The 11,095-nt window shown below is 41.9% G+C and overlaps 1 pseudogene; it reads left to right on the top strand.

Moving 5' to 3' along the window:
- The first annotated feature begins 6,461 nt into the window (after window positions 1–6,461).
- Window positions 6,462–8,505, top strand: LOC134481612 (igE-binding protein-like; annotated as a pseudogene).
- Window positions 8,506–11,095: the final 2,590 nt, after the last annotated feature.

Raw genomic sequence — 11,095 nt, 5'->3', positions numbered from 1 at the left:
GGTCCAGTAAGATTTCTTTACAGTTTAAAGCAATTGTCACGAAGCTTTTCTAGCTAAGCAGGATTACTAGGATTCATATAGTCGAAGAAAATAATTGATAACCACTATAGTTGTCCTGTGACTTTTCTATATGTGTCAGTGTAATGTATACACACACACACACACACACACACACACACACACACACACACAAAGAGAGAGAGAGAGAGAGAGAGAGAGAGAGAGAGAAACACATACAAACTCACTCGCATATAGAGACACATGCATAGAGAAAGAGGGGGAAAGAGAGAGAAACAGAGAGAGACTAAGTAAATGAATAAATGAATGAACATATGAATCAGTCAATAAATAGTAGATGCAATAAAAAATTCAGGGTAAAAAGATGTAGGTTATGAAACCCATCATTACCAGAATAAAATATGTTGCAGTTTGTTTCAGTTTCCTCTCCAACCCGAATTGGCCAGTACAAAGAAAACGCAACTCAATTAATATGAAAAAAATCTAGCGTCTAGATTGGGCAGATCCACCCTACACTGTCCTATTCCTAGCTCCCAAATCCCTCATCCCTTGCACCTTTTATTTGCCAAGTCTCCAGCTTCTCCTTCTCCCACGACGACTCTCTCTTCCTTCTTTCCTTTCTCCTCCCCAGATTCCTCCCCCTCCTAACTCCTCCCCTCTCCTGACTCCTCCCCTCTCCTGACTCCTCCCCTCTCGCTCCCGACTTCTCCCTCTGCCCAAATCTCGAGCTCTTGCCTTTATTTTACAAATTCAGAGAGAACTCCAAGGCAAACCACAACATTTCCCCCTTTTTGTCCAGTTAAAAAACCTTTTCCCTATACATATGTGAACTAAGTATTATTACCATTCTGCAATTTATAAAACCAACAATTCACTCATCACCCAGTCCATCAATTTTGTTCATTAACCATGTCATCTATACTAAAAACTATACCTGACTATATCCTTGTTCTTGATCCTATGCTACCTGAAAACCACCCTAATAGATTTATCATCTTTCTCAATACTAAACCGCTTGGGTTGTCTATGAGACTACCAGTCTCCAACCACATCAGAAATCCAAGAATGATTATTATTACCTGAAAATATGGGAAGCACAAAACATGGCTTCCAAGCTTAGCCAATTTACAGAGACTGCTGATCACCTGGACAGTCCCCCTATTCCTTAATATGTCGGAGCATCAGTCTTCAGCCTTCTGGCCCAGGATCATCTGACAGACCATTGTAATGCAGATTTTGAAGGGCTGATCACCCTGCCTTGGCAGAGATTATCAGTCGACTATTCTGCATAATTTGTCCTTTTCTGGACAGTGTTTTGTCTGTAGATGAATTGAAGCAATTTGCTCAGTGTCTGTGTCATCACGATTTGAGCAACTCCATTGATGCTCAATTTCTTCTTCAAGTCTAAGGCGTCCTGTCAGGGGCAGACAGGTCTCTAGTAAAATGATCTAGATGAAGAAATGTCCATAAATGGTTTATTCTGTGGACTTCTGACGCCATTGAAGATTTCCTATCTACATAGGCGTTTCTGAACTGTTAAGCATAGACTACCATTGGCCCTCTCTAATCAAAGTATTTCCAAAACCCATCTAAACTGACTCAGGACCATGACTTTGCTATCTGGTCTTTAGCTGGTACTGGTTAAGCAACTAAAAATAATGTATAATAGCAGTTATAGGACTTGGTCTAAGACTTGTATTCTTAGATGCATAGTGGAGGCACAATGCTTATGTTAAAGTAGCAATATTAATCTCAATTATAAATCAATAAAAAGTATACCAATGAAAACCTTGCATTTGTGTAAAATGCATTCTATACCAATGAAAAGATTGCATCTTCAACTTTGTATCAATTACAAACATTTCTATCAATGTAAGATATAGCTGTAAAATTTTGTTTAAAAGTATGTTTGCTAATCTATCCTTGTTTGTCTATTTCTCTAACTTCTATGTATTACTATATCACCTCCTCCCCTTTTTTTTAAACTAAGAAGGATAGAAAAGTGGAAAGGAAAGGTAGCAATCCATGAGTTTAAATTCTCTAGTTCCCCCTGCCCAAAGCTACATTTGTATAGTATCCCTTAAAAGAAAACATATCCACAGTTCTTAGAATAACCAGAACCATCCACCCCAATATAAGGAACTGGGACGATGATCTTCCTCGTCTGCTTCCAGTTGAATTGGGGCAAAGAATTCCCTTCTGGGACCCAAGGGGAATTAGAAAAAGTTGGCTTTGTCCAAGTAGAGCTAGCTGGGATTTGCCTGCCAGTCACTCTGTGCTGAGAAAGTTCATCGCTTAGCTGACATCTTGACTATGACAGTCTGAAGGGCTGAATAAGTAAGCTTGCCAATCTGGAAAAGTTCTGAAAGCAAGCCTTTAAATGAAGCAGCTTCAGTGTAATTGAGGGATTATCAAACACGAAGTTGGCCTGGAAGGTCCCAGAATCTCAGCATCCCAGAGTGTGTATCATTTCAGGGCTGTCTTTCTCTTCTTTCATCCTGCAGCACACAAAACTTTACAAGCATCATATAGTTCTGTAAGCACATTCACATGGAGTAAGCAGGGTGCACAGCTTAGTTAATAAAGATCAACAAAGAAAGGTGACTGCCTTTCTTCAGGTTAGTTTGATCATATAATCAAACCATAACATAATTTTGTAATACATGCCATTTTACAGGATGCATGTAATAACAAGTTATGATAAATTCGTACTCAAAATGTTACTGGCTGTTTATAGACATTTTAGTCTCAGCCAGTTCATACACGGAGACCTAAACATCCTCATATATACATCACCTATTTCTTGATTGTCTTAGTCTCCCGTTTCTTCTGTGTTGCCAAGGACTTCAGTAGGTCTCCCCTTGTCATGTCTGATCTTTATCAGCTTGGAAGGAACCCACAGCTTTTCTTCTTCTGTAGAAACATAGGCATAACCCCTTCCCCAGTGTAACACATTTCCCATTTTCCATTCTGATGTCAGAATATCCTTAATATAAGCAGGCTGGTTTAGTTCAGTAGTCTTTTCCACAATCCAATGTCTTTCAGCAGCTGTGCTGTTTTGTTCATCAGCATTTAAAAAACTTAAGGTTAATAAAGCACTATGTAGCCTATCTCTGGGAGTTTTCGTTGCCCCTTTTTGCTTGTTAAGCATCTCCTTTAGACTTCGATTAGATCTCTCCACAATCGCTTGTCCTGTAGGATTGTGTGGTATACCTGTAACATGTTTTATATTATAATATTCAAAGAAGCGCTTAATCCTGTTAGAGATATATGCTGGACCATTGTCCATTTTAATTTGTATGGGTATTCCCATTATAGCCATAACTTCTAACAAATGTGTAATTACAGAATCGGTCTTTTCTGACGCTAAGGCAGTTGCCCATTGAAATCCTGAATATGTATCTATAGTATGGTGTATGTATTTCAGCTTACCAAACTCTGTAAAATGGAGAACATCCGTTTGCCAAATTTCATTTCTTTGGGTGCCCTTAGGGTTAGTTCCTGTAGGCAATGGCGTTTGATTATATAACGAGCAAGTAGGACATTGCCTCACAGTCTCCTTAGCTTGTTGCCAAGTGATAGAGAATTCTTTCTTTAAGCCTTTGCTGTTAACATGGTGTTTTTTATGGAAGCCTCTAGTACACTTCCTATCACTAGCTGGTCAATTTCATTATTACCTTGCGCCAGAGGGCCTGGCAGACCTGTATGGGATTTTATGTGTGTTATATATAGGGGGTAACTCCTATTTCTGATCTTTTGTTGTAGCTGAATAAATAGTGATGTCAATTCAGAATAATCCTGAATAAGTTCAGCAGTCTCTATGTGTAAAACAACCCTTTCTGCATATTGAGAGTCAATTACTATATTAAGAGGCTCTTGAAAATCTGACAAAACCATGAGTATAGCATACAATTTAGATTTTTGAACTGACTTATAGGGACTCTCAGTCACCTTGCTTACATTTTCTGATTTATATCCTGCCTTTCCTGACTTACTGGCATTAGTGTAAAATGTAGGGGCTCCAGATATTGGAGTTCTCTTTATTATACGAGGGAGGATCCAGTTAGTTTGTTTTATGAACTGAAGTCACTTGCTTTTAGGGTATCTGTTGTTAATCTCTCCTAAGAAGTTACTGCATGCTCTTTGCCAATGTTCATTTTGTACCCACAAAGAGGCAATTTCTGCGTTAGTAAAAAGTACCACAATTTCAGCCAGATCCATTCCAACTAAATGTCGAAGTCTCACTTTTCCTTTACATATCAATTCAGAGACCTTCTCAATGTAGGTTTTCAGTTTCTTACTCTGTTTATGTGCTAAAAATATCCATTCTAAGATATAATCTTCCCTCTACATGAGAATTCCTGTAGGGGAATGAGTAGAGGGTAAGATGACTAATATGCAGGCCATCTTTGGATCAATACGATCTAGGTGAGTGTCCTGCAATTTCCTTTCTAGCCTCAGCTGATAGTTTCCTTGGGCTACTTAAATCTTTATCGCCTTGTAATGTTTGAAATAAATTGCTCAACTCTCGAGTGGTCAAGCCAAACACAGGCCTCAACCAGTTAATATCTCCCAGTAGTTTCTGAAAATCTTTAAGTGTCCTTAATTGATTTCTTTTGATTTGCACCTTTTGTGGCCTAATCCTTTGTAGACTTATTTTATACCCTAGATAATTAATAGAATCCCCTCTTTATATTTTTTCAGGGGCGATTCGTAATCCCCAGTATGGTAAGGTTTTTTTCACTTCATCAAACATTCTTCCAGGATATTTATATCTGAATCAGACAATAAAATGTCATCCATGTAATGATAAATAATAGATTGGGGAAATTGTTTGCGAATCATCTCCAATGGCTGCTGTACAAAATATTGACACAAGGTAGGGCTACTCAACATTCCTTGTGGCAGGACTTTCCATTGATATCTTTTTATGGGGCGACCTCTATTGAGGGTAGGCACTGAAAAGGCAAACCTTTCCTTATCGCATTCATGTAGAGGAATAGTGAAAAAACAATCTTTTAAGTCAATCACTATAATAGGTCACTTCTTAGGCAACAAAGAAGGCAGTGGGATCCCAGGCTGCAGGGAACCCATCAACTGAATAATCTTATTAATTGCTCTGAGATCTGTCAACACCCTCCATTTGCCAGACCTTTTTTTAATGACAAATACTGGAGAATTCCACGGGCTGGTGGACTCCTCTATATGCTGAGCCTTCAGCTGCTCCTGGACTAGCTGTCCTAATGCCTGTAGTTTTTCTTTTGTCATAGACCACTGATCAATCCAGATGGGTTGGTCAGTCAGCCTCCTTAGTGGCAAGGCTGTTGTTGTCTTAACAGCAGTGGATCCTTGGGGTAGCACTAAATTTTCAGCCTCTGCTGTATCTTGCTTATGGACAGCTTGGACAGTCTCTAACTGTCCTTGTTAACATTCCCTGACTGATTTAAAGTTTTTATTAGGAGCATGATGAATTTCAGGGCCAGACCCTGAAACTGAGGGGATATTAATTTGAGTTTTCCACTGCTGTAGTAGATCTCTTCCCCATAAGTTAATGGATATATCAGCCACGTATGGCCTTAATTTTCCTACCTGACCTTTTGGTCCTATATATTTAAGCCACCTGGTGCTTTGTTTTATTTGTGACAAAGTGCCAACACCTTGAAACTGCATATCCACTCCTTGAAGTGGCCAACTAGTGGGCGAAGATTTTGGAGAAATGATGGTAAAATCTTCTCCAGTGTCAACCATACCTTCAATTTCAATATTGTTTACCAGTATGTTTAGTTTTGGCCTTTGGTCCTCTATAGACGTTTGACAAAATATTTGTTTTTCGCTCCCTTTGAGGCTTTTGGAATTGTCCCTCAGCCTCCTCTGGTCCCAGAACATCTATTTTTGAAATTGTGCCATTTAATTGTTCTGAGGAAGAGAATTCTCCCTGCCTGGCATTGGGGCCTGCGAAAGGCCCACCTGGGAGTTTTTTGGCAGGATGCGGCCCCATCTGTCTGTTATTGCTCTACATTCCTTAGTCAAATGTCCACCTCTGTCACATCTTTGACACATTCCAGGAGGCATAGTCCCCCTTTTGGTATTACTTTGGTTTTCCTTGCAGTAATATCTGAGATGACCCTGCTCACCACAATTAAAATATTTGAAATCTTGGGTCATCTCTAGCTGCCCAGTTGCAGCTTCTACTATCACAGTCGTATCAGGTCAACAAGATCCAACAATAGCTGTATATCTAATCCACTCATCTATTGGTGCGGACCTCGCCTTCTGTGGTCTGAATACTTCCCTACATTCGGTATTTGCATTTTCAAAGGCTAAAGACTCAATTATCACCTTTCTTGCTGCTGAATCAGATACACTCCTTTCCACAGCTGAGGTAAGCCTTTGTAAAAAGTCAGGGAAGTGTGGAGAGCCGCAATAACATTCACCACCATAAGATGGCGCTGGCTTCCACTGTGCCGCACGTGGCAAGTCGGGATAGCTTTTGCCATTACAAGATGGTGCTGGCCTCCGCCGCGCCAGCCGACTTCCTTTCAGGAAGTTAACTGTGTGCGCATGTGCAAGAGTGCCTTCGTGCCAGGTCTTTGCTCACTCCGGGGCGTGCCTATGAGATCATGGGTAAGCGACCAATAAGGTGTTGATGCGCCATGGTAGGGTGTATATAAGCCGCACCATGCCGGCGCCCCGGGCCCTCTCTTTAAGATACAATAAAAACATTTTGCTGCACAAGGATTCGTGTGTCCCCGCATGTTCTTGCTGGCGAGATAGCGTGGGACCTCTGGTGCTGAAATCCAGAAGAAAATACCACACCATTGCCAGGCGCCGAGGAGGGGTCCTCCATCTGCAGAGAGAATCCAGAACTGCAGTGTTTTAAGGTAAGCTCTGAAAGATATGTTTGGTCTTGATCTGTTTCACTTCTCTCCCACGCTAGAAGATGCGGTGGAAGTTTTGTTATAGTTTTAGCAGCCTTCATGCTTTTTCTTTTGGTTTTTGATTTTGTGGCTGGTGCTAGGCAATGTCAGAGGTCGTGCCTAGAAGATGGGAGCTGCCCAACTGTAATAGCAGGACAGAGACTGCTAGGGGAGTTACAAGACAGCATGCTCACAACCATCTGTAATGGGATCCAATGCCCTCTTCTAGTGTGTCTAAAGACAGCTACAGTGTATTCATATAAATAAGAAAAATGACCCTTCCAAAGACTTCAGATCTGAGGGAGCGAGAGTTTGGGGAAAGAATGCCCCGGGTTAGAAACAGAGAAAGGTGAAGAAAGTTTTGAAAAGGAGAAGCCTTTATCTGGTAAAGGAGTTAGAGGCTTTAGAGCTTGATAGTTCAGAGACAGATGAGCTTAGCTCCTCTGAGGAAGAGGATTTACAACATGAGGTAGCTCACTATGATGAAGAAGGATACTACCCAGATGAACAACGAGCTAACAGCTTGGGTAAACAGAAGAAAGTGGGAGGTGGAAACCATGCGGTTTCCCGGCCTATAAGCCCCAGTGCCCCTCCATCTTATATGGAGAGATTTCACTCAGAATCCTTCCTCACTAAAGAGGAACAGAAAAAGATACAGCAGGCATTTCCGGTGTTTGGGGCCGCTGATGGAGGCCGTGTTCACGCACCAGTAGAATATGTTCAAATTAAGGAACTTGCCGAGTCAGTCCATAACTACGGAGTTAGTGCCAATTTTACTATTGCTCAAGTCGAGAGGCTTGCCACTCTGGCCATGACTCCAGGAGACTGGCAGACAACAGTGAAGGCTGCGCTCCCTAATATGGGACAATATATGGAATGGAAAGCCTTGTGGTATGACGCCTCTCAGGCACAGGCCAGAGTCAATGCCATTGCTGAAGGTGATCAGAGAGATTGGACACTTGATCTGCTAACAGGACAAGGGCAGTATGCCAATAATTAAATAAATTATAACTGCGGGGCATACGCTCAAATCTCCGCTGCCGCCGTTAAGGCGTGGAAGGCACTTTCCAAGAAGGGAGAGTCTGGGGGACACTTAACAAGAATTATACAAGGCCCCCAGGAGCCATTCTCAGACTTCGTGACTAGGATGAAAGAGGCAGCAAGCAGGATCTTTGGAGACCCTAAACAGTCAATGCCTTTAGTGGAACAGTTGGTCTATGAGCAAGCCACACAGGAATGCAGAGCAGCTATCACACCTAGGAAGAGGAAAGGATTACAGTACTGGCTGAGAGTTTGCCGAGAACTTGGAGGCCCACTTACTAATGCCGGACTCACGGCTGCTATCCTACAGGGCCAAAAGTGCTCAAGTACAGGTGATCTCAGGGTCTGCTATAACTGTGGCAAACCAGGACATCTGAAAAAGGAGTGTCAGGCCTTCACAAAGAAGAGAGCACCAGGACTGTGTACTAAGTGTGGGAAAGGCTATAATTGGGCTAGTGAGTGTCGCTCAGTTAAAGATATCAGAGGCAGGCTTATTCAGCCTGGGCCTCCCCAGGCAGAAGGGGGGTGAAAACACTCCAAAAATTGGGTATCTGGGACCCAAGTCTCAGGGTCCCAAAACATATGGGACTCCAGCTCACAACAAACGGACACCACGGTTCACAGAGCTACAAAAGGCTCAGCAGGAGTAGACCTCCGTTCCACCACCCAATTCATATTAATGCCACTGATGGGTGTGCAACCTGTCCCCACTGACTACAAAAGCCCCTTACCCATGGGAGGTGTTGGCCTTATTTTGGGTCGATCCTCCTTAACCTTAAAGGGACTTATTGTTCACCCTGGAATAATAGATCAAGATTACACGGGAGAACTTCAAGTTCTCTGCTCTTGCCCTCAAGGCGTTTTTTCCATCTCCTCAGGTGACAGGACTGCTCAGTTGATTATCCTTCCAAGCTTACATGATCATTTTCCTTCTTCCGGGGTCCCTAGAGGCACCGCGAAGTTTGGCTCTTCCGGGACTGATTCTGCTTATTTAATGATGGACCTTAATTCCAGACCCTCTTTAGAGGTAAATATAGAAGGGAAAACTTTTACAGGAATTCTAGATACAGGGACTGATAAGAGCACTATCTCCTCTAGTTGGTGGCCTAAGGCATGGCCTGTCACTCAATCATCCCATTCCTTACAAGGACTAGGGTATGAGGCCAGCCCCACTATCAGCTCATGCTCCTTGATCTGGCATGCTCCAGAATGCCAATCAGGAAGGTTCATTCCTTCTGTCCTCCCTCTTCCTGTTAACCTTTGGGAAAGGGATGTCTTACAGGGTCTAGGACTGACATTGACCAACGAGTACTCTCGACAAGCTGTCAAGATTATGAAGAGAATGGGTTATATGAGGAAGGGAAGGAATTAGGAAAAAAGGAACAAGGAAAATTAGAACCGGTCCCACAAGAAGGTAATATAGGAAGGCAGGGCCTGGGTTTTTCCTAGGTGCCATTGAGGGTTCTATGCCCATATCCTGGCTCACAGAAGAAACTAAATGGGTTCCTCAATGGCCTCTATCCTCTGAAAAATTGGAAGCTGCCACTAAATTGATTAATGAACAATTACAGCTTGGTCATTTAGAACCGTCCATTTCACCATGAAATACTCCTATTTTTTGTGATAAAGAAAAAATTAGGAAAATGGAGACTTCTCCATGATTTGAGAGCAATTAATGTACAGATACGTTTATTTGGCTCGATCCAACGAGGCCTACTCTCCACCATACCTAAGCAATGGAAGATAATAATTATAGATATTAAGGATTGTTTCTTTTCCATCCCCTTGTGTCCACAAGATAGACAGAGGTTTGCATTTACTATACCAGCTGTTAATCATCTTGAACCTGATAAGAGATTTCAGTGGAAGGTCCTGCCTCAAGGCATGGCCAATAGACCCACTATGTGCCAACTATATGTGCAACTAGCCCTTGAACCTATAAGGAAGCGATTTCCATCTTTGCTTCTGGTTCATTACATGGATGATATACTAATGTATGATAGAGATTTAACAATCTTACAGACCTCATATCCCATCTTAATCAAAACATTGGGACAATGGGGACAACAAGTCACAACAGAAAAGGTTCATATTGCAGAAATTGGCTTATTTTTGGGATCGGTCATTTATCCTGAAAAAATAGTTCCTCAGAAATTAGAGATTCATAGAGATCATTTACATACCTTAAATGATTTCCAAAAATTATTGGGAGATATAAATTGGCTGAGACCATTGTTAAAGATTTCCTCTGCCGAGTTGAAACCTTTATTTGATATTTTGGAAGGGGACTCTCATATCTCCTCTCTGAGAGCATTGACGCCAGCTGCAAACCAGGCCTTACAAGTTGTAGAAAGTGCCTTACAGGATGCTCAATTGCAGCACATTGATGAAACCAAGCCTTTTGATTTGTGTGTTTTCAAAACTATGCAATTACCAACAGCTGTCTTGTGGCAGGATGGGCCTTTATTATGGATCCATCCCAATGAATCTCCTGCTGAGATTATTGACTGGTATCCCGATGCGGTTGCTCAGCTTACACTCCGCAGGATGAAGGCAGCTATTACTCATTTTGGGAAAAAACCCAAAATTTTGATAGTACCATATACAGCCATTCAGGTTCAAACATTAGCTGCTACCTCAAAGGCTTGGGCAGTGTTAGTTACTTCCTTTGCTGGACAGATTGAAAATCATTATCTAAAACACCCGATCCTACAATTTGCTTTAAGCCAAGCCATTGTGTTCTCACACATAATGTCTCAGAAACCACTCGTTGATGGGGTTGTACTGTATACAGATGGGTCAAAAACTGGTGTAGGTGCTTATGTGGTCAATAATAAGGTAGTATCTAAGCAATATAATGAAACCTCACCTCAAGTTGTGGAATGTTTAGTGGTGCTAGAGGTCCTCGAGACCTTCCCAGGCCTGCTTAACATTGTGTCAGATTTCTCCTATGTGGTTAATGCAGTTAAGGTTCTTGAGGTGGCTGGATTAATCAGGCCTTCCAGCAAACTCGCTCAAATTTTTCAGCAAATTCAATCTACCCTTCTCGGCAGGAGATCCCCTGTATTTATAACACATATTAGAGCTCACTCGGGCCTTCCTGGTCCAATGTCCCGCGG

This window comes from Rattus norvegicus, chromosome 13, assembly GCF_036323735.1.
Source record: "Rattus norvegicus strain BN/NHsdMcwi chromosome 13, GRCr8, whole genome shotgun sequence".
NCBI classification, from domain to species: domain Eukaryota; kingdom Metazoa; phylum Chordata; class Mammalia; order Rodentia; family Muridae; genus Rattus; species Rattus norvegicus.
The sequence above is the reverse complement of the archived record's forward strand: the minus strand, read 5'-3'. Positions and strand labels throughout refer to the sequence as shown.